Below are 21,746 nucleotides of genomic sequence, written 5' to 3'. Positions count from 1 at the left end.
TTAACACTGGAAAACAGTGAATGTTTGGAGCTACAATGAATGTTTTCCTTTTTATTTGCTAGCATTCAGCAGTTTTTGTCTTAGCACATTTCCAAAATAAGGTTGGTTTCTACCAGCTAATCTTCACATCTGCTGTGGTTCAGCCTGTAGCCATTACACGAACAAAAAGTTATTTACTGCTGAATGGATTCGTGCCACGACCCTGCTCATGGTTGTGCCTAAGAACCTCAATGAAATAAGAGAAACCAATTATTTGCTTTTATCCAATAAAAGATTAGCACTTCCATTTAGAGCTTTCGTTCAAAAGTCAGGGAAACTTTTACAGTATCGAAAACACAGATTTTGGTAAAAACATTTTTTAAAAACCACACCTGTATGAAACAGAACCTGGAACTTATTAGAAGGCATCAAGAATCATAGTAGTTCAATAACCAAGTGTTAAATTAAATAGAAACATTTAGTCACAAGGTTGGGAAATATCCAGTTTATGTATTATCATATATAGAAACCTCATAGTGTTCTTAGCAACTGTACCAAATACAGTTCAGTTTGCACATGGACGGCTCTGTCAGAGGAGTGAGGTAGGAGAATACTGTTTTACCCCTTCCTCCCTTTCTCATCCTCTGTGAGGGACATTTCTTTTTACTCCAGGACTCCAGTATCCAAAGCCATTGGGTTCTCTCTTCCCTCTTAAAAAAGGAACTCTTTGAAAACATGGTGATCGTAGTCATGTGTGAGAGTTAATGTATGTCATTGTGTTATTTCAAATACGGAGCATATGTACATTTTAGGATATCTATAATTTCCAACCACGTTTCTTTTAAAAAACACACAAGCACTGGAAAACAAGTGAAGGAGGAGTGGGAGAGGAGGCTTCCTGGCCTATGAAAATCCCACTGTCCATGTGACAACCTGCTACAAACACAATAGCACCTAAAATGACATCTCAGAGACACTTGGATCTGATGGGCACCATGGTCAGTACAGCTGGTTGATTCAACCCTTAATTCTTGTCAGTGTCCTGGACAGTGAAATGCACAAATCTAGTTTGTAACACTGAGGTTGGAGGTGGCGATGAAGCGCTTTGAGGACTAGGCAGGGAAATAGAAGCTGAGATAGATTTCATTGCTTATGTGTTTTTGGTAGAAGTACTGTTCCATGATCTAAGTTTGGCGTTCCGTGACCTTGTCATCAAGGAACTGGAAGTTAGGAATTAAGTTATATTTCTTGTGACACACAATCTGGATTCTATTTCTTTCCTCAAGCCTGAAAATGACCCTGGCCAGTCCTATGATTATCGACTAGAATTAGCAGTGGAGGATGTTCTAGTGAAAACATAGCTCGGGTGGCAGGAGGATAACATTTATAAGTATCCTGGAGGGAGTTGCTAAAGTTTTAGGGGCAAAGTTTAATGTGGCTATTTCTTTCCCTTTTGAAACCTGAGGCCACAAAATAAACAATAATGTAGTTTTATTAAAACACTAAATACATGGTGATTTTCCACTGACATTTACCTAAACATGGGAAAGCGTATACCAAAGGGGCTCAGAGGCCCCTGCAGATTTGTGCTTTGTAAGCTGTAGCATCAGCAAACATTTGCAGCAGAAGTAAGGAGGTAAGCTAAATAGGGAGCTCTCAGGTCGTGTGTATTTTGAGTCTAGCTAAATATGGAGTGGGTTTCTGCTTTGCATCTATTTCTTCAAATCCAGCTCTACCTTTGCAAATAAAAAGGAAGAAGCAGTTTCAATGTTTTTCCATCCATCTGTCCAAGCATGCAACATTTTAGAATTTCCTATTAGAGGGTATCCCAAGGCAGGTATGTCAGGTTTTCTGCTTGCCTGAGGATCAGGGGAGGCCTGGGAGTGGTGCCAACCCAATGACTTGGGGTCCTAGGCCTGACTTTGATCATAGAGTACAGTTATGAAGCCAGAGGCTGGATGCCAACTGAGCAAGAGTTCCAAAGTCAAAATCACTGAAGCCAGTGCTTTAAACAAGTCAAATCAATGAGTTAAGAGCTGAGGAATAGAGATATGGAATTGCTACAGGCAGATAAAGTATACTACAGCGGGTGCCAGCTTAGGGATCAGGACAATGTGGACTTGAATACTGACTGCAGCACTGAACAGCTGTGTGGCCTTGAGCACATTACAGGATCTCGCTAAGCTTCCATGTGTAACTGGGGGAAAGTATTACTGCCTACCTCACAGGACTGTTGTCACTATTGATAAAATGTTTGTAAAGCACTCAACACAGTTCCCGATAAGCAATTAAGTACTTAATAAATATTATCTACGATGATCATCATCCAACACAAAATAGAGTAAGAGGCAGCAAAGGACCTTGAAATGAGAGGGCCTCGAGCATCAGCCTCCAAATGCTTAGGATGTCCAAATGTGTTGCTAATGGCTCACCAGTTATATGGTAATTAGTTTACCATGGTTGACAAGAATCACAGGTACAGAGAAACAGTGCCTCTGGGGTAGCATCACGGGTACCTAAGGCTCCCATACATGGAGAGTGTCTTCCTCCTACTCTTCCTGAAGGTCCTGGCATTCACATCACTTTCAGCAGGATTTTCTTCAAAAGGTATGTGATTTCCTTGATTTGGGGTAGGATCCTAATTAAAGGAAGAGAGTAGCAAATACATGCAAGAGATACATGGTGGGTAGCAGATATACTGGCTTGATTCATTTGTTTGGTTAATTTACTTTGGTTAATTTGTTTGGTTAATTTAATTCATTTGTTTGGTTAATTTGGTTAATTTATTTTATGCAACAAACTTCTCTGCCTACGTGCAAAACATGGAGATAGGAGCTAAGCGTCTATCATCATCACTTGGCAGAAAGCTGCCCTTTGAGGGCATGTTTGCGACACATCAGCATTATGGTGAAAAGCAAAAGGTCTCCAGAATGTCATCCTCGGTTAAGAACTTGGTTTAAGGAAACATACAGATACTGGCTTTTCTTGAACTGTAGCCCAACAGGTGAAGCAAATGGGAGTCCATATTGATTAGGAGGATCCTGGGCCCACTGTGATATCTGGCCATCCATTTTTTCATTTGGTGCTGGACCCAGTGATCGGATCCTGCACAGCGGTGGGCACTAACTGGCATCAAGTTGTATCCAAAGTCTCACCTTCTGCATCAAAGCCCTTTACAAAGCTGCTCTAAGTTACATCATTCCCTTTGCTTCCTCCTGCACTATCCCCCACTCTTTCCTCTCCATGAACTCAACACTCTCTTTGTATAATCATCGCTACCCTTTAATTTATGAGATTGTCTCCCCATTTTTCTTAACTCAAGGCTGCCAAGCCCTCACCATTTTCCATTTCAACTATTTACGAAATACCAACAGACTTTTTCTAAGCATTAGAGGGTGAAGGAGTGAAACGTTGAGAATGAATTGCTTGCCCTTCACCAGAAGAAGACAGAGACAAACTGAGTAGGTTTATGTCCTAGCTCTGTCTCGAACTGGCTGTATAATAATCTGAGGATCTGAGGCAAGTTACATAACATATGTGTGCCTTATTTTCCTCATCTGTAAAATGGAGGTAATAAGAGACCTCTCTCATAGGCTGGTAAGTGAGTCATCCCAATGCAATATGCTGAAAACAGTGTCTGATATACAACAAGCATTCAATTAATGCAGGCTATTTTCATACTTATTTTGTAATAGGTGGCTCCTGAAATGATGTGAACATTTATTACACTGTATGTTGATTTTCTGGTCAGAATCATAGTGTCTCACTATTTCAAAATTTTCCTTTCGGTAGAAGCTTCCTCTATTCTTAGGGCAATAACATATGCTTTAGCAGGGGCTGGTAATCCAACACAATTCTAATGTACTAACCTTTTATGTATATGGTAAAAGACATCAATGATTACTATAATGGTCAGTAAGGTTAAAACATGAATCACATTTCATCATAATGGGTATCTTATAGCAGAAGGAAAAAAGCAGAATAGTTACTTTTGAATTTCAATGGGAGGCTTTAAACCATGATAACATATTGGGATTCAAATTTTCACACTAAGCCCAATGCAGTAGATGAAACATCAGCAATAGTGGAAAGATACGGAGGGCAATTTTCTAAGATGTTTTTTCTTTTATAAACTATTATTGTGTTTTTTCCCTGAAAATTTCAACACATTGTAAAGGTGTCAGATAATTCAAAGAAGTTGCTCCAAAACTCTCTGAGCTCTAAGCCCGATGCAATTTTTAGAAATGTTTTTACTGAATTAGAACATACATACAGAAAAGTGCACAAATCACAGGTAAATGATTTGATTCATTTTCACAAACTGAACACTCCCCTGTCCTCAGCTCCAGCTTATGAAACAGAACATGACTAGTACCTTAAAAGTCCCTGGGGCCCCTTTCATTTCCTGTACTCTGAAAATAATCACTACCTTGATTTCTGACACTGTCCATTAGCGTTGCCTACTTTTGAACTTTTATAAATGGAACCAGAGGGTATTTATCTGGCTTCTCTTGCTCCACATGGTTTATGATATTCACCCATATCGCTTAGCACCCAAGTTACTCACAGATTAAAGCAGTGATGTAGCTCTCCTGCCAAGAACACACAGATCATTTGGGATGTTTAGTGTGATCCCAGAGGGTCCACAGGGACCAAGAAGCATCTCTAAGGGAGACTGCATCTTTCTCCAGGGGTGATATAAAGAAATGTTAAATGCTGAAAAGTTGCAGAAAGTAGAAGACCTTTTTTTTTTTTTGCATTACATGGGCCTCTCACTGTTGTGGCCTCTCCCGTTGCGGAGCACAGGCTCCGGACGCGCAGGCTCAGCGGCCATGGCTCACGGGCCCAGCCGCTCTGCAGCATGTGGAATCCTCCCGAACCGGGGCACGAACCCGTGTCCCCTGCATCGGCAGGCGGACTCTCAACCACTGCGCCACCAGGGAAGCCCAGTAGAAGACTTTTGATCAGATGAATCTGGGCTCCAATTCTTACTCTGTTACTCTGGTATGAACTCTGAGCTTCAAGCTATGTAACTGTTAAAATGAGAATGGAAAGGTCTATCAATTAATGCAAGGATCAGGGCAGCATTTATGAAACTCCTACTAGTTGCCTAAAATATAGTGCAGTAAAGGCCAGTTTCCCTGTTTCCCCTGTTAAAAGGGAAAAGACACCCAAAATGGTAGTCTATGGGTGTGAAGTAGGTATGTGAGGGGTCAGACAAACCTACTTTTTTGCCTTAATGATGGTGTTGGAGAGTCAGACTTATGAATGATTTCATGGCTAGGAGACTCAAGGCTTTCTGATCACCAGCTAGTGGAGCTGCCTCCGTCACCTCCCCCAAGGGGCTTGCTGAGTCACTGTATGGCCAGCTGCTCAGGGCTTGCCAAGGTTGGGGAGCCTGGCACAATGCTGTTGGCTTGCCATATCTTAGAGGTCACTCTTGCAATGGTTTTAGGGTTATGAACACTGGTATCTAAAAAAGAAAGATGAAATTGTAAGTGCACCCTTGGAAAGAGATCTGAAAGGCTGGTAAAAGGCTTGTCCCTCTACCATTTTTTGTTGGGCGCAAACATTATGTTCTAGTCACACACCAAACGTTGTTATGAAAAGAAATAGGGAGCATTAAGCTACAGGGGGCCCTTGGTCTCTCAGAAGTGTCCTCATCTTGTCAAAGCTAAACTGAGAGCTTTTGACTATGAGCCAAGGTTTGTCATCAGCAAAACAGAAAGGCTTGCTCCAACATTATTTAATTAAAATGTTAAAGAGATGCCTGTGTTGTCAGCTTAAATACAGGGGTTGTAGTATTACTTAATAAAGAAGCCAATGGTATTAATCAATCCATCTCTCCTCTCTCTCCCTTCCTCCCTCCCTCTCTTTCTCTGTAAGTGTGTGTAGAAGGGGAAGGGGAAAGTAGTCATAATGGCAAAATCCCAGACTAAGGGTTCTCCTTTCCAGAAATTTCTTTTAAAATAATTTAAACTGATTTTTGCTATAGTTTAGGGGAAAAAAACTAAGGTAAAGCAATGAACTGTAAACAGTTCATATGTCCCATAGTTGAGTATGCTAGAAGACAGTAGAGCTTTAAAATGTGTTATTTGATGTGAGAAGAAAAAAATACTTAAAATTTACCTGATTTTCTTCCATTTTTAGTGCTGTTAATAGTAAGCAGATATTCAGATGACCTGAGCTTTGCTGTCCACCCAAACTAAACTAGTTATTTATAATCTAGTCAGAGCAGGATTAAGGAGACAATCTGGACTGTAGGCTCCATGAAATTAGCAGTGATAATAATAGTTAATCATATAATTAGAAGAAGAGAAGGAGGGGGAGGGCAAGAGCAGGAAGAAAAGTAGCAGCAGTCTAAGAAGATCCACCAGCAGTTATTGTGAATTAGTAAATACCAGACACTCTGGCAAGTGAATTACATCATAGATTATCTCATGTAAAACCCACACCAACTCTATGAGGCAGATACTATTATGAATCCCCTTTAACAGCTAATGAAACTGATGTGTACAGACGTTAAAGAACTATGAGGGATGGCCCATGCATTCCCATTCCAGAGCCCATGCTCTTACTACTTTGCTGCCTCTACAGGTAAGACAGAGTTTTATTGGCTGTCGTTTTTTTTCTGATTGGAGCTTAACTGGCCAAGCAGTCAGTACTGAATTCATTTATTGATAAAATTTTATCTTAGATGTCCAAACAGTTAAACAAGGGGCCTTTGTGATCTGGGCCTTTGTGAAAGGCCCACCTTTCTAACTGTATCTTCCATTACACCCCTTCTTGCCTGTACCCACTGTCCCCATTGTTTCCTAGTACTAAAGAATTTCTTGCCTCTAAAAGCTGCACACTTTGGTATCTTATGTCTTTTCACACAAGGATTCCTCCGCCTGAAATTCTTTATTCACTCTATATCTACTCGTCCCTCAAGACCACAGTCTAACGTCATCTCCTCTGTGAAGTCCCCCTTGATTCCTTCAAGTAGAGTTAATAACTCTCTTCTACGTTTCCCAACAGTACTCTGTACATACCAGAAATATAGTCTTAGGGCATTTTTTATTTCAGTGTAATTTTTCCGTCTTTACATATTTGCCTTTGTCACAGTTCTTTTTGATAGGCAGGGACTGAACCATCATTTCTGTATTCTTACTCTATGTTATTGAATAGATTAATGCTTTTGTCCCCATAGAACAGATGTACACAGAGCTGTCACATATGACCATGCAGATTTTTAACTGCACAACTCCAGAGGGCACCATCCACAAAAATTACAAATATGAATGGCTCGTGAAATCATACAGTACATCCCCTGAACAACTGAACACAACTGTCTATTATTGATAATAAAATATTTATAAATATGAATGCATATGGTGCAAATGCACTAAAAGCTGTAGCATATGGCTATATATGAATAACCGAGATCAGAGTGACAGGATTTTGACCTTAAGTCCAAACCTTCTTTACCATTTGTAATCAGTTATATCCCAGTTTGAATAAAACACTGATACTATAAAGAGGGTAGTCAGCTCCTAACTGACCCAGGTCATACTCTAAATATCTAAATGAAATATGCTCCAGAAAAATCTTGGTGGATTCTGTTTCTAATACTATGTCTGAATTTGTTCAAGCATGGGCAGGCTAGTTTTATCATAAATAAATGGACACTTGACCCAGTCAAGAGATTAGATGCTGATGTTGGACACAAATTCCTAGTAGGGGAAGAGATATTCACAGATGTTATATTGCCATGGTGTAGTTCTTTGGGCTTCAGTGGGGTTAGCTACCTGCAGGAGTCCCTGGGCACAGTTGCAGGTGCAGGAGGTGAAGATTAGCCATACTTCAACAGCAAAACATCAAACCCCAAGAAGAGGTAAGACTGAATATCCTAAGCAAGGGAGAAATCAGTTCTAACAGTGTGCAATGTATAAATGAAATTGGCTTTCCTGTTTTAACTTTGCTTAGCCAGGCTGTCATCTTGAGGCCTGATGATTAGCAGGTGGTCTATTTTGCTGGAGTCTGTTCCTAATAGAGGTTCTGTCTGTGGGATGCCCACTTGGAGCCTTTTAGGCCCTACCAGGCCAGCTGAAAGGCAAATGATTAGTGGCTGCTTTTAATTTCCCCTGGCTTCCCATTTGTTATCTTACTGCTTGCCATCTCTTAGATGCTTGTACTTGACGGATTCTGTGGAGATAAAGATAAGGATAATTTCTTGCCTATGATGCTTTTCTTTTGATCTTTTGTGGTTTCGTTTTTGCACTTTGGAGCGTGGCACTCCTACTGTGCAGCCAGATGTGCCCAGAGCCTATTTGAGATGCAGCCCCGAGCACACAGACCAAAGCAAGACTGTTCTGAGATGGCCAGGATCATTTGTGTCCTGGACCCAGGTCCAAGATGGGGAGGGCAGGAGGGGATGGAGGGGGACAGGAAGTAGGTGTGACGCTTAAGGTAGGGAAGGTACTGGAAGAGGAGCTATAAGGGAGGCCCTGGAGTGGAGAGGTGGCCTGCTGCCTGCTATATTTTGTGTTGGTTACATAGAAAACAAATTACAGCCACTGTATAAAATTCCACATTTGCCATGTAGGGCTATAAATAATGATAATTATGTTGCTACTTCCCCAGCAACTTGCATGTTGACCCTGAGCATACCCCTGGAGCTAGCTTATTTGAACTAAAAATCCCCTTTAGACCTTTTCTTCTCTGGTCTCTCGCATCTTTAGAATGACTGATTATGAGACAGTTGTGTAGGCTGTGGTCATTTTGAAGCTGAGATAATATAATACAGCTGGGCTCCTGTCACACACAGATTCAGCCACAGCTGGTTTTGACTTGCAGCTCCAAAGGTATGAAAATATTCCACACCTACCTGGCTAGGACTTAGGAACATTTTGGTTCAGAACAAGTGTAACTGAATGACACAGCTAAGGGGCGGGGGATTCAACGCGATGAGCCATCATGCTCACCCGAACCTGGCTCCTGACTCCTTACTGGGAAGTAATGTCTTAATTTTGTAGGTGTGCCCTCCACTTTTTGACTGCATGCTATCTTTCTCACAGATTTCACCTTAAGCACATTCACTCCATTTTCTTTTTACAAATACTCTGTTATTTGCTTTGTACTCTAGGTCTTGTTTTTTGGTTTTTTTTTTCTGGGAGGTGGGGATAGGGCCAGCTTCATAGGATGCCACCTGTTCCTCTTTCAGAAGGATCCCATGTTTGGTTTCATGCTCCATGACTTAACGTCAACATCTGGAACTTCTTCACAATTTTTTAAAAAGGGACCCAGCAAGTTATTTACCCGGTGCTGAATGGGGGCATGTATTCCTCCACCCTATCCTACCTCAGAAGTGAACTCAAATTCATAGACCCCCATAAGGCATACTTTATGCTAGGCCCATAATAGGTACTTAATGGATGTTCAATTTTTGGGGCATGTTCTTAGTAGTGGCTAAGAATTCATACGCTGAAGTCAAACGCTTAGGTTCAAATTTCAGATACCACCATTACTGACATTTACTAGCTCTATGGTCTTGGACAGGTTACCTTCTTACGCCTTCGATTTTTCATCTGTAAAACAGAACAATAATAGTACCTATCTTATAAAGTTTTTGTGAGGATAAATGGAGTAAACACATATAAAAGTTCATACAACAGTTTTTGATGATGTAAGTGCTATGTATCAGCTGCTATTATGACTACTGTTGCTATTGTTTTGTTTGGAGATCTTTTTCTATTGCATTTGATCCAGGTATTGAAGGGCAGCAATGTTCAGAAGGTTTCCTAAAGAAGTCACCCATGTCAGTAGGCTCCCAAGGATTTGGTCATTGACCTGAGAGAGCCTGCATATTTCCCCCAGAGCAAATGAGCAGCATGAGGTCATCACCTCTGGAAGTTCCCACTGGCCCTAATTCAAGGAACTTGGCCACTCTCTTGGCCAGCTCTCCAGCATGGAGGGGGCTCCTCTCCGAGTGGTGAAAATGTCTGTGTACTAGGAACAGCAACTCAGAGGCCTGCAGCTGCCCCCTCCCTCGCCCTTCCTCTGACCAGCCCCTGTGGGGAATTCATTATGGTTGGCCACAGCCACTGCTCTCCTCTCCAAACTGGTGGTTAGGAGGCTCCAGAGAGGGCCACTCTGCTTTCTCCACACTGATTACTATGATCTCCAAGAAGCTCAGAGCCTAAAGCAGATTTTTTGGGGGGCTGGTAAACCCACACAAGAGCCCAGCGAGGAGTGGGGTCAGCAAGCATCAGTGACTGTGTCAGATGGGGACATCCAGAGGTTAAAATCATGCTGGTAAGGGGGAGAAGTGAGACCCCAGGGCAGTTCTGCTGGTCAGTCTTTGTTAGGCCAAGGCCAGATTCCAATATCAAGAAGAAAGATTTTCCTGCCTGGGAAACAAGAATTCCTATTCTTGCTATGGAATCATGAGGCTCCACATTTATACGGACCCTTCAGCATACTATTTATCCACTCCTTTCCCAGACTAGTATTAATATTCCAACAGCTTCACCAAGGCAGGCGTGTATCTGTTTCCTCATGATGATTTCCACTTGACTATGTAGCCAGCTTTGTCCCCCATTCCTCTTTGTTTCTTCTTCATCCTGTGTATTCCCTCTTTGGTTTCCATGGTAGTTGCCTGCTGACATTTCTCCTTGCCAATTAAGACAGTCCACTCAGCTTTCAATGATTCAGAGAAGGTGACCACAGAAATCAATGTTTTGTAATAAAAGGGGAACACATTTATGAAGCCAAATTTACTCTAACAAGCTCATTTTTGTTTTAATGTTTTTAAATGTTGGTAATTCTATTAAATTGGAAGTCTTCGAGGAGAGTGTAGCAAGGATAATTACACAGCACAGTTTGTTTTCTAGCCACAGCTATATGGAGAAATCAGAAATGATGGTGTAATGCAAGAGAGCTCCTGAGACTTTCTAAAAAGAAAAGGTACAGCAGTGACGATACCAGAAATAGAAGGGTGCAAGGGGCTGAGCAGAGTGAAGGTAGTGGATGATAGAGACACTGGATCCAGCAGAAAAGCACATACAAGGGAGGCAGGTTACCTCTGCCATCCACTCATCCCACAGATATGCCCTGGGCAGCTACTAAGTGACCGGCACTGTGCTGGACCCTGAGAGATACAGCCGGGAACAGGCAGCCCAAGTCCCTGCCCTCACAAAGTTGCCAGTCTAGCTGGGAGGCAGTTAGTGGTTCTTACTGAAGTTTGAATGGAAAGGAGCAACAAGAGACTTTCTAGTCCAATCTTTCCATTTCATAAATGAGGAATTTTACCATGAGATATAGGATTTGAAGAAATCATTGTCAGCACTGAGACTTACACCCCGATCTTCTGCTTTCTACTTTAATGCTCTTTACTCCTTTTGATCCAACTCAAGGAACTCAAGGAATAAAGCTGCCCCAAGTTTCTCCATCAGTGCCCTGCCAGGGGTTGTGAGCTTCTCACTGCTGTTGCTCCTTTCCAAGGGGAGATGCAGATTTTGACTGAATGAAAGCATGTTATTATCTGAAAGGGTGACTGGTCAGGGGGATGTCACAGAAAGAAAGAGGAGTTTATCTGGCCAGCACAGCTAGATCCTGAAACACAGAGTGGCTGGCGTGAAAGTACCAGGCTCCAGGCTCCAGGATGCAATGGAGAAAGAAGGCAAAAGAAGACTCTGAGGACGAGGTGAGGAAGAAGAGAGGAACTGGGAAAGGGTCTAGTAGTTACCAAGCTCCTATGTGGGGTGAGTTTTGCCTGTTTTTGCCCAAGGAGGCCACCATTTGGCAAGAGGCAAAGTTAAGACCCAAATCCAGGTTGGCTGGTTTCAAATATATATGTGGATATATATTTCAAATATCCACTCCACAAGCCTGATAAAATTTTCCAGCTTCATAGTTTCTTATGACTTTGTGCTTCATTAAAGCCTTACATTTTACTTTATTTTATATTAATTTATTTTTTAACTGCTGTCTAAATGTAATTAAGGATTCATAAACACTTCAAAATCAGTGACGGTAGCTGAATAGAACCTATTATGAACTGCCATTTGAGGAGAATGAAATCTTCCTAAATTATTCTTTTTGTAAGCCTACACTTTCACAGGTTGGATTTTCTTCAAACAGGATATACGTGCTCTTTATTGGAAACTGGTAAATTTTCTTGCTTTATACCTGTAGTCTTGTGCAGCACCATCCAATAGAACTTTCTGTAATAACAGATATGTTTCAAATTTGTGTTGTCCCAATATGGTAGCTGCTAGACACATACGACTATTGAGGACTTGAAATGTGGCTAGTATGACAAAGAAACAGCTTTAAATTTTCCTTAATTTTAATTTAAAATAGGCACATGATGGCTAATGGCTAACATATTGAACAGTGCAGGTCTAAAAAGTTCTGTAAATGTAAGTTGCTCACAGAGACTTATACTTATCTGCTAAGCAAGCTCAGAGTGTACTAGGGGAAACTGAAGAATGCTGGTACTCTGATATGAAGACACTAATGTCAGAAGCAATCTAGGATTAACAGCTTCAGTAACATCCAGACATCATTAGTGGACTTAAGGATTCATTAAGTTTTAGAATCCCTTCACTGATGAGCAGGATGCACTTGCCTGATATGGGTAGTTGTGTCACATTATTTTACTGGCAGAATGAACATTCTGGAAAATTTATATCCTTGTTTAGGAGGCTAGGAAGGAAAAAAAGGAACCTCTCAGCCTGAAGGACCATGACCACGCCAGACACAGCACTTCTGAAATCCTCTTTGGGCCCAGATCATACCAAGCATTGTCGGTGGGTGTGAGTGCAATCCAGCACTGCTCTGTGTCTTTTAGTCCAACCACATTAGAATCTGCTTAGAGCTTTTATTTTTTTCCTCCCCCAGCTCTATTTGATCGCCTCCAAACTGTGCTAAGTCTCACAATATACCTTGCAAATTTGTCATAAGACTGAAGCAAATTGTAAAAAAGAATCTCTGAATGAAAAGCTATTATAACCTAACTAGAAATGTGATTATCATTGTTTTTCTTTTACTCTTTTTATATTTTCATTCTGTAAAGTAGGTACTAATCCCTAGGAAGATTTTTTTTTCAGTTGGCATAAACTAAGTATTTGAATTTTTATGATAATTTTCAGCTACATATATAATAAATATGTCTTCTAACTGCATAGCTTCTTCCTCTCAGAAGCTTAAGTTTTCACGCTCATTTTGCTTCATTCCCAGAGAGGCGAGGAAAGAGGGAACCCCCCCACCAACACACACTTTCCATATTCCAGGTAAATATCAATTGCTCACTATGTGCCAGGCATTATTCTAAGAAATACACGTGTATTAGGTCATTTGATTCTCACGACAACCCTTATGAAATCACTATTATAGATGAGGAAACTGAGGTATGGAGAGGTTAAGGAGCTTGATGATTCAATAAATATCAATCAGATGTCAGAGATACACACATCTAGCACTGTGCTAGGTGCCATAGGAAATATAGCTCTTACTCTCAAGAATGTCCAGTCCAGGGAGGAGAGAAGATATGCATCTGAGTTTCTAAGATCCAAAGAGATGACATGATAAATTCTATAAAATGTATTATGGCAATCGGTATGTGTATGGCTGATTCATTTTGTTGTGCAGTGGAGGCTAACACAACACTGTAAAGCAATCATACTCCAATAAAAATTAATAAAAAAAATTTAAAAAGTTATTATGGCAGACCAAGTATAATCAGAACTAAAACTGTTCTTAAATACAAGAGTGAAGTCTTTCTTGTCTTCTGTCTTCCCAGAGCTGTACAGGTCAGAAGAGTTAACTCTCTACTCCCAGGCAATGGGCACCCGAAATTTATATTTAAAACATTAAAATAGTCTCATAAAATACTTTACTGCTCCTATGCATAAAGCAGCGATAGCCGTGATTCCCATTGAGGGCCCTGACTCATGGAGTACACAGCTCTCCTGTGAGACTGATGAAATCCAGACCTCCACCCATGTGGGTGTTGAAAGAGCCTCATTCACACATTACCACTTCTGCCCAGGAAATCAATTACAGCCAGGTGGTCTCCTACCCATTTCAGAAACCAGGAAAGTGGAATATATAAAGATGATCCTTTCACCAGATGACTCGGAAAGTTTCTGGAGGATAAAGGAATAGGAGGCATATGTCCTATCATTCCAGTCCATTCCTTTCCCTCCTCCCCAACAGACCATAGTAAGTTCCCCTGTTTGTATGGGGATCATCACGAGGAAGCAATTATAGTAAAAAGCTAAACCTGTATGCTGTCACTTTATTACTTTCAAAAATATTTCTCTATAAATAAACTGGGGGTGGGGAGACCAAAGTTACTGTGCAGAAAAGGACAGACTATGAACAAAAAAGGCCGAGAAATAAATGGTGATTATATAATAGCATCCATAACTGCTTTTCCATGGGTCATGGTGATCATTCTCCACAGAAAAAGTAACTACTAACCAACCAAGGCCACTGACATTATTTTGTTCAAGGATACGGCTGGGAAGGCTCCCTTTCACATGTGGTGGCCACACAATCTTTCAAGAGTCAAATGAAGAGTTTGGAGAATAGCATCATTTGCCTACAGGGAAAACTCAGAGCCCTGGCATAGAGTAAATTGTGGGACTCTGGGGAAATGGTTTTCTAAAAATTCCCAACGTCTACAGAAATATGGAGCTTCTTGTAAACTGAGTTTAAATATATTTAGTTAGTTTGTAATATATTAGTAAACTTTGTAATGATGTGCCTTCCTACTACAGATAATTGCGGAGAGGATTCCCCACCAAAATCATCTTTTGTGTTGAATCAGCTGATGGCATTGCTAATAGCTTTGGAGGGTGGAAAGGTATCAGTCTCTGATATAACTATGTAAATACAGCAAATGGCTATGTACATATTCAAGTATTTCTCAGTTTCCTCTGGTCTTCTCACTGGGTGGCTGTCTTGGTGTTCTGGGGTTTTGGGTTTTTATTTGTTTTTGTTTTGGAGTGTTTTATCAAAATGTCATGCACAGCCCCCATTTTATCTAAGCATTAAAATCTTTTCACATTCTAATAGAAGGGATTTGAAGATTATCTGCCCTTTTGGCATAATCAACGTCTCTATTCCCCTCCATGCCTATAAACAATTGAGGTTTGACCCTATTCTCATTCACAAATAAAATGAAAAAAATGGTTTGGGGCATTATTATAAACGAGCAGTGGACTGAGAAGGGAGTTGGCTCTCCTAACAAACTCTGGGTCCTTCAGGAGGGATGGAAGACTGGGACCGATGAAGGGGGAGAGGAAGAGATAAATGGATGTGTGGATAGGCCTGACAGATGGATGAATTTCCTGATTAATGGATGCCTTACCTATACGTCTGCACTTGAATTTTAATAGAAACTTTGTTCAGTTTCTCTTTATTCTTCTGTGAAATGAGAGATGAAGGCATGGTGCAGCTCTCACATCTTATGATCACACCTTGGTAAAGATTTTTTTTGTCCCCTTCTCCCCTCTTTACCTTTCCACAGCATGTACCTTGGTGAACTGATCCTTCAAATCTAGGCTCCAATTTTTCTGATTTTCCCAGCATCTCAAATATGCTCCTACATGTCTTCTGAGGCAGTTATTATATTTTAAAATGTTTATTAGATAATCATATAGTCTTCTAGACTGTTGAGTTCTTCTGTTCTTCTCTATGGGGAGAGAAGGGACCCTTGCCTACTTTATCTGGGACTGGATGGAAACCTAGGAGGTACTTAATGACATTTGTTGGCATCAATTTTCCTTTTACTTTTAGGATGATCCTCCCTAAAGGATTTAGGTTCATATTCTTTTTTCCCACCTTCTTCCTCTTCTCTGCCTGTCTCTCTCAAACAAACAGTAAGAAGGGTGGGGAGGGGAGAAAAGAAAAGGAACATAGCCAGAGAGACCAAAAGAAGAGAACTTGGTACAATAGGAAAAACCAACAAGGACTGAGCAGGCTGCCAACTCCCACTGTTTCTCAGAATTTCCCTCTGGGTTAGGCTGTCCCCATTTGGAGCTCTGATATTCTACGGTTTTCCTTCCTCCTCAATGGTATCCAGAGTAGAATGTCACTTTTAACTAAGAAATACTGTAAACAGAGACTTGGAAGAGCAATTGAAAACAGCAAAATCTTGCCCCAGAAATTGTTTTTGTAATTATAATTTCTGCACTGGGAAAACATGGCCTTCTAATTCACATGCCCTCCTGGAGCGAAGGTCTGATGCACACTGATCTGCAATGAAAATCACAAGGAAGCCCTGCTGGATTTAAGACAGCAGTTCTCCAACCACACTGTCAAGTGCATTGAGTCCTTTTTTTTTGCTTCTCAGAGCTGGTTTAAAAGTTATTTAAGCAGGTAAGCATAGTCCTGACAGGTAAAGCAAATGGAAGGGAAGGTTACAGGATATACCAAAACTAAGGAGCTAGAGCAGATGTCTGTCTCTAAAAAGACTACAATGGTAGATGCATTCCTGAAGCTTTTCTCTTTCACACATGCACGTACACACAGTCTTTATTCTGACAATTATCTAATCTGAATAATTTTCCACCTCTGCTCTTTGATTCCTGAATATGCTTCTTAGGCAATATCAGTTGCAATCAAGACATAAAGCTTTTCATTTTTATCGAGAAACAAAAGGAAAACAACAGCTATAATAGAAATTTTTGAGGTGGTAACGTTATGATCAGCATCTACTATTTTCTTTTTAATTTAATTTTTGTGTCAACATTTCAGAATCTCAGTCCTCTTATCTACATTTAATTGATTAGCAGTTTGGTTTTTGGAATCACTGCTTCATTACTTGCGATCTACAACTACTTCCCCCTCATTTCTGCCCCCATTTCCTTCTCCAGCCCCTCAGCCTCTTACTCTTCATCCCCTAACTTGAACACCAAGAAAGACAGAGACAACAGAGTTTTAAAACATGGAAATTTGGTATACAAAGTTACAGTTTGATGCCCAAGAAGGAAAATCCTAAACCCTTGCCATCTTTAATCACATGAATTCAAAAATTCCTTCCTGGCCTCTTAAATCTTCTCCTAAGTTGGTTTCAAATAATATGCAAAAAAAATTGATGAATTCGTTGGAACAATTTTACAAATTCTTGAAAGATTGTGCCCCCTAGGGCTGGAAACACACATTTTAGGCAGCTTAAAGCTGTTAAATAAGCCCACTTTTCACTTTTTTTTTCTTCCTGTACTTATGCTGCCAGCAATAGAGACATGATGTGAACTGCAAGGCCTTTTGCTGACCACACAAGTCTCCTCTGTGCAGAGTGGCAAGCAGCCACTTCTAAGCATAACTATTATGTGCCTGTATCACTTCTGGCATCATCCCACTGATTCACCCCTACCCGCTCTTCAGTGGAGAGGAGACAGGCTAACTGAAAACTCACAGGGAAAAGGAAATCTTCTCATTCAATGGTAAATCCCAAGTTGCCTTTCCTCTGCCAAATAACAGTGGACTCCTAATCTTAAATTTCAACCTCAAAAAAGATCAGAAGGGACTAGGGCGAGGGAGAGGTTGGAAAACTGAGCCATGAGAATTGTCCATCGTGATTTGTAAAAATTAAACACAAAATATAAAATTAAAAATAAGGAGGGAAATGTCGACCAATTACGCTGTGGGGTAAAAAAACCTTTTCTCTATTTTCTCCATGTGAAGGACTAATAGAACTGAGAATGCTTATCATGGAAAAGAAAATTATAGGAAGGCTTGGGATGTGGGGACAAGGAACTTCAGTTGTCTGAATAGCTGAACTACTGCAACTGGAAAGAAGAAACAGGTTCCATGTGTGTGGCCCTAAGGAGAAGAACCAGGTCCAATGGGTGGAAGTTACAGGAAACTAGATTTTTGAGAATGATAAGAATATTAGACAGTAAGACCTACCCAGTGATGGAATGGGGCATCTTAGTGGAAGATGGGATAGAGCTTAAAGCTTCTAAGCTTGTTCAAGAAACATCTGAATAAGCACCAGATAATCCATTTGCAGCTAGTTCTTCCTTATATGAACGCAATGGTATGATGGAGGGGAGCACTGGACCAGGAGTCAGGAGTCCTTGCTTTGTCACTTAATGGCTAAATGATACTGAGAAAATCAATTAACCCATTTGGACTTTAGTTTTCTGATCTTCAAAATAAGAGACTGAGATATGCTTTTCTCTACAGTTCTTCCAGTTCTCATAATATCCTATTATTATTTCTTTACATTTTTTCCTACTAGTTGTTCACAAGTTGATGAGGTACTTATATATCATATAGACACAATTCGTGCATACTATTTGGATATACACTTCTCAAATTTCACTCTCACCATACAGAATGCTTGGAAGTATTACGTGTATGCATTGCAGTGAAAATCCCTCTTAACCAGAGTTGCTTGAGGATTTTGGTCAACCTCTGTTTCCTGAAATGGTACAGCTAAATTTGTTCAAGGAGAAGTTGTAAGTAATACAGAGGGGAAAAATGTGGTATACCCAGCTAGGATCAGAGCTTACTGGCTTTACTGACGATACATTCTGCTATGTGTTGTTCAATGTAGAATAGAGAACCATGAAAAAGATTCAGGCTATACTGAGCTCTTGCAGGAAGCAAGATAATGGTTCGGTGAAGCACAGTAGTGTTTTGTTTCCCTAAGGCTGAGGAACCGCAGATTGGATATTGGTAAAGGCTCTGCCACAAAAGTCAAATGTCAATTATTGCTTTGTGCCCATCCCTGAACTCTCACATTCATCTCATTCTTTGTAACCTCCACCCCCCACCCGCCCCACAACCAGCACAGACACCTGCGTCAAACCATTCAGAAAATATTTCATTAGAAGACATTATGATAAATAGTTAAATTTAAAGGAAAGGTATTTGTGGCTCTATATTCTTTCTACCCTAGGAAAAGTAGGATTTTGAATCACTAGAATCATGAGCAATACACCTCTGTGTTGAAAACTATTATGACATTCAATGGGGAAGGTGCACTGTTTATATCTCTTTCTATTCTGAAATCACCAAAAGGTATAGTCTCAAAACGGGCCTTATAAGAAAAGTACCAGCACACCAAAGACCATGGAATGATGCCAAGATATTAAAAGTTACCTTAGAAACTGAAGGGTTAAAAAAGAAAGAGAGCAAGAGCGAGTGCTTATCAGTGGCGAATCCACTGTGGGATTTAAGAATCCCATAGAAAAAGAACTAAATAATATTTTAAATTCTGGTTCCTTGTGAAACATATTTTTCAAAACTTTGAAAACCTTTCTAACTACTTATCTTAAGATATATCCTTCATAATTGTCTGCATAGTCCTTTTCTCCATGTTAATGGCCTCAATAAAAAAGGAAAAGATTCTGTGTGTAACAATCTCGACAACCTTATCCAATATTTTACACAAACAGTACAAAATTGGCTTCATTATCGTCTTTAGGAAAACGACAATTCACTTGTTCTTTCCTGACAAATATTTACTCCCTACCTTTTTTGGACATTGCCTTATGAGCTGTGGTGGACTCAAAGATGAGATTAGCATGTTCCCTAGCCTCAAGTAATTTATCCTTAAGCTGGGAAGATCAGATGTGTAATAAAATTTAAAATAATATGATAAGGGCTACAAGAGAGTTGTAAGTTTAGAGAATGAAGAGATCAATTCTGCTGGACAAAAAGAGAACTCTTCCTGGAGAAGGTAACATATAACTGGGGTGTGACACATTCTCAGTGGAAACAACAAGGTATCAAGGTAGAAAACACTGGAGATGTGCCTCCTTGTTAGAAGCATAAGGTACAGGGAAAAGAGGGAGAAAAATCCTGATCTACCATTTATTATAGAAAAAGAAATTTTATTTCTATTTGGTTGACTCTAGGAAAGAGTCATTGAACTTGCTTAGTATGGTCAGGGACTTCTAAGTGGGATACAGGTCTAAAGAAATCTAAAGACTCCATTACAAAGACAGAACTCTTTAGGAAGTATCAGTGTAATTTGCATCATAAAATTCGGTATCTTTTGTGAGGCTCTTGGCGTAACCTGAAAACGCTGATCATAAAGATTTCCTTATGAACAGAATTTGACAGAAATTAGTATATATATATATATATATATTTACATATGTATTTAAATGAATAAACTAGCAGAAGAAAATAAAGCAGCAGTGCTCACTTCGGCAGCACATATACTAAAACTGAACAATACAGAGAAGATTAGCACGGCCCCTGCGCAAGGATGACACGCAAATTCGTGAAGCATTCCATATTTTTCATATATGTTGAACCTAAAAAAATGGTACAGATTAACCGGTTTGCAAGGCAGAAATAGAGACACAGATGTAGAGAACAAACGTATGGACACCAGGGGGGAAAGTTGGGGGGGAGGTTGGTGGTGGTGGGATGAATTGGGAGTTGGGATTGACATATATACACTAATATCTATAACACAGATAACTAATAAGAACCTGCTGTATAATAAATAAATTAAATTTAATTTAAAATAAAAAAAAAGAAAAGAAAGCAGCAAATCAAGACCTTAAGAGTACCTCTCATGATACTGTTTAGCTGTGTTATTATTTGGCTGTGAAGAGCTCTGTATGGAGGATTACTAGATAGAGACGTTGATATCCCAGTATCCAAACAGTATACACCCAACAACTATTTCATGAAAATTCTATCAGCCTCATTATGTCTACATGATGTTAACTATGTATAGGTGGGAAGTAATCAGAATAAATCCTCCTAGGTGACTGGATTTTTGTAGCACAATATAACCAATATTGGGAATATACTTGATGTTCAGGAAGTTTTATAGGACACACTATTCAATTAGACCCTGAAGAATATAATCAAAAACTGTCAATCAACTAGGCTTTCACCCTCATCTCTCTTTTTACCTCGTGAATGAACAGGATGGTTGAAGGAAGTCTAAACTCTTTTTAGCATTCATTGTGCAATTGGGGGTGTAGTTAGGATGACTAAGATAAATAATCCATAAAAGAAGGTTCTTCAGTCTTAGAAGGTGACCTCCTCACAGGTCTATCCGCTACTTCATAAGCCTGGACTGTATTCCATCCTTTTGATGAGACATTTCCTCTCTGAATAAGTCTCAGGACATGATCATGGAAATAGCAGTGTTTATTCAAGGTCGCCAGTCTCTTGGGCTTCTAAAACAGAGTAGTAAAGATAAGATAGCTTGTTAAAAACAAAAAGGTTATTAGTCTCCAGATAAGATATCTTATTTTCAACACCTTCTTCTACTTCAGTATTGAGGCTCTGTAAATTTAGTGACAATCATCTTGATGAAAAGCAGTCAGTTATCTATCTGCATGATATAAATAAAGGGGGAGTTTGGGGGAGAATGGATGCATGTATATGTATGGTTGAGTCTCTTTGCTGTGCACCTGAAACTATCACAACAGTGTTAACTGACTGTACTCCAATATAAAATAAAAAGTTAAAAATATAAATAAAAAAATACATGTTATTATTCCTTTCTCTATTAATTATTAAACTATCATGAATATTAGCTATTGTTTCATTAATATTTCTTTTAGTCAAGTATAATCTCTTTCATTTCAGTGGGAAATAGAGTTCCAGATTCCACATTTATGAATATTACACAGTGACTGTGAAAGTTTAAAGACATTTACTCCTTCAATTAGGTGACTGTCCTTGTTTATTTTCAGATAGACTAGATAATGGATTTAAAATCCCATTTTAATTTTATTCTTTCAGAACATGTCATTTCTTTTGAGCAAAGCTATATTTTCCACTTTATTTTG

At 39.8% G+C, this 21,746-nt stretch overlaps 1 non-coding gene across 1 annotated transcript; it reads left to right on the top strand.

The window, feature by feature from the left end:
• The first annotated feature begins 20,126 nt into the window (after nt 1-20,126).
• On the top strand, nt 20,127-20,232 carry LOC132506403 (U6 spliceosomal RNA). The gene has a single exon (XR_009535824.1). It is a non-coding gene; the product is annotated as a U6 spliceosomal RNA (small nuclear RNA).
• Nucleotides 20,233-21,746: the final 1,514 nt, after the last annotated feature.

The sequence above is a fragment of the Lagenorhynchus albirostris genome, chromosome 1, assembly GCF_949774975.1.
Source record: "Lagenorhynchus albirostris chromosome 1, mLagAlb1.1, whole genome shotgun sequence".
Classification (NCBI taxonomy): Eukaryota; Metazoa; Chordata; class Mammalia; order Artiodactyla; family Delphinidae; genus Lagenorhynchus; species Lagenorhynchus albirostris.
The sequence above is the reverse complement of the archived record's forward strand: the minus strand, read 5'-3'. Positions and strand labels throughout refer to the sequence as shown.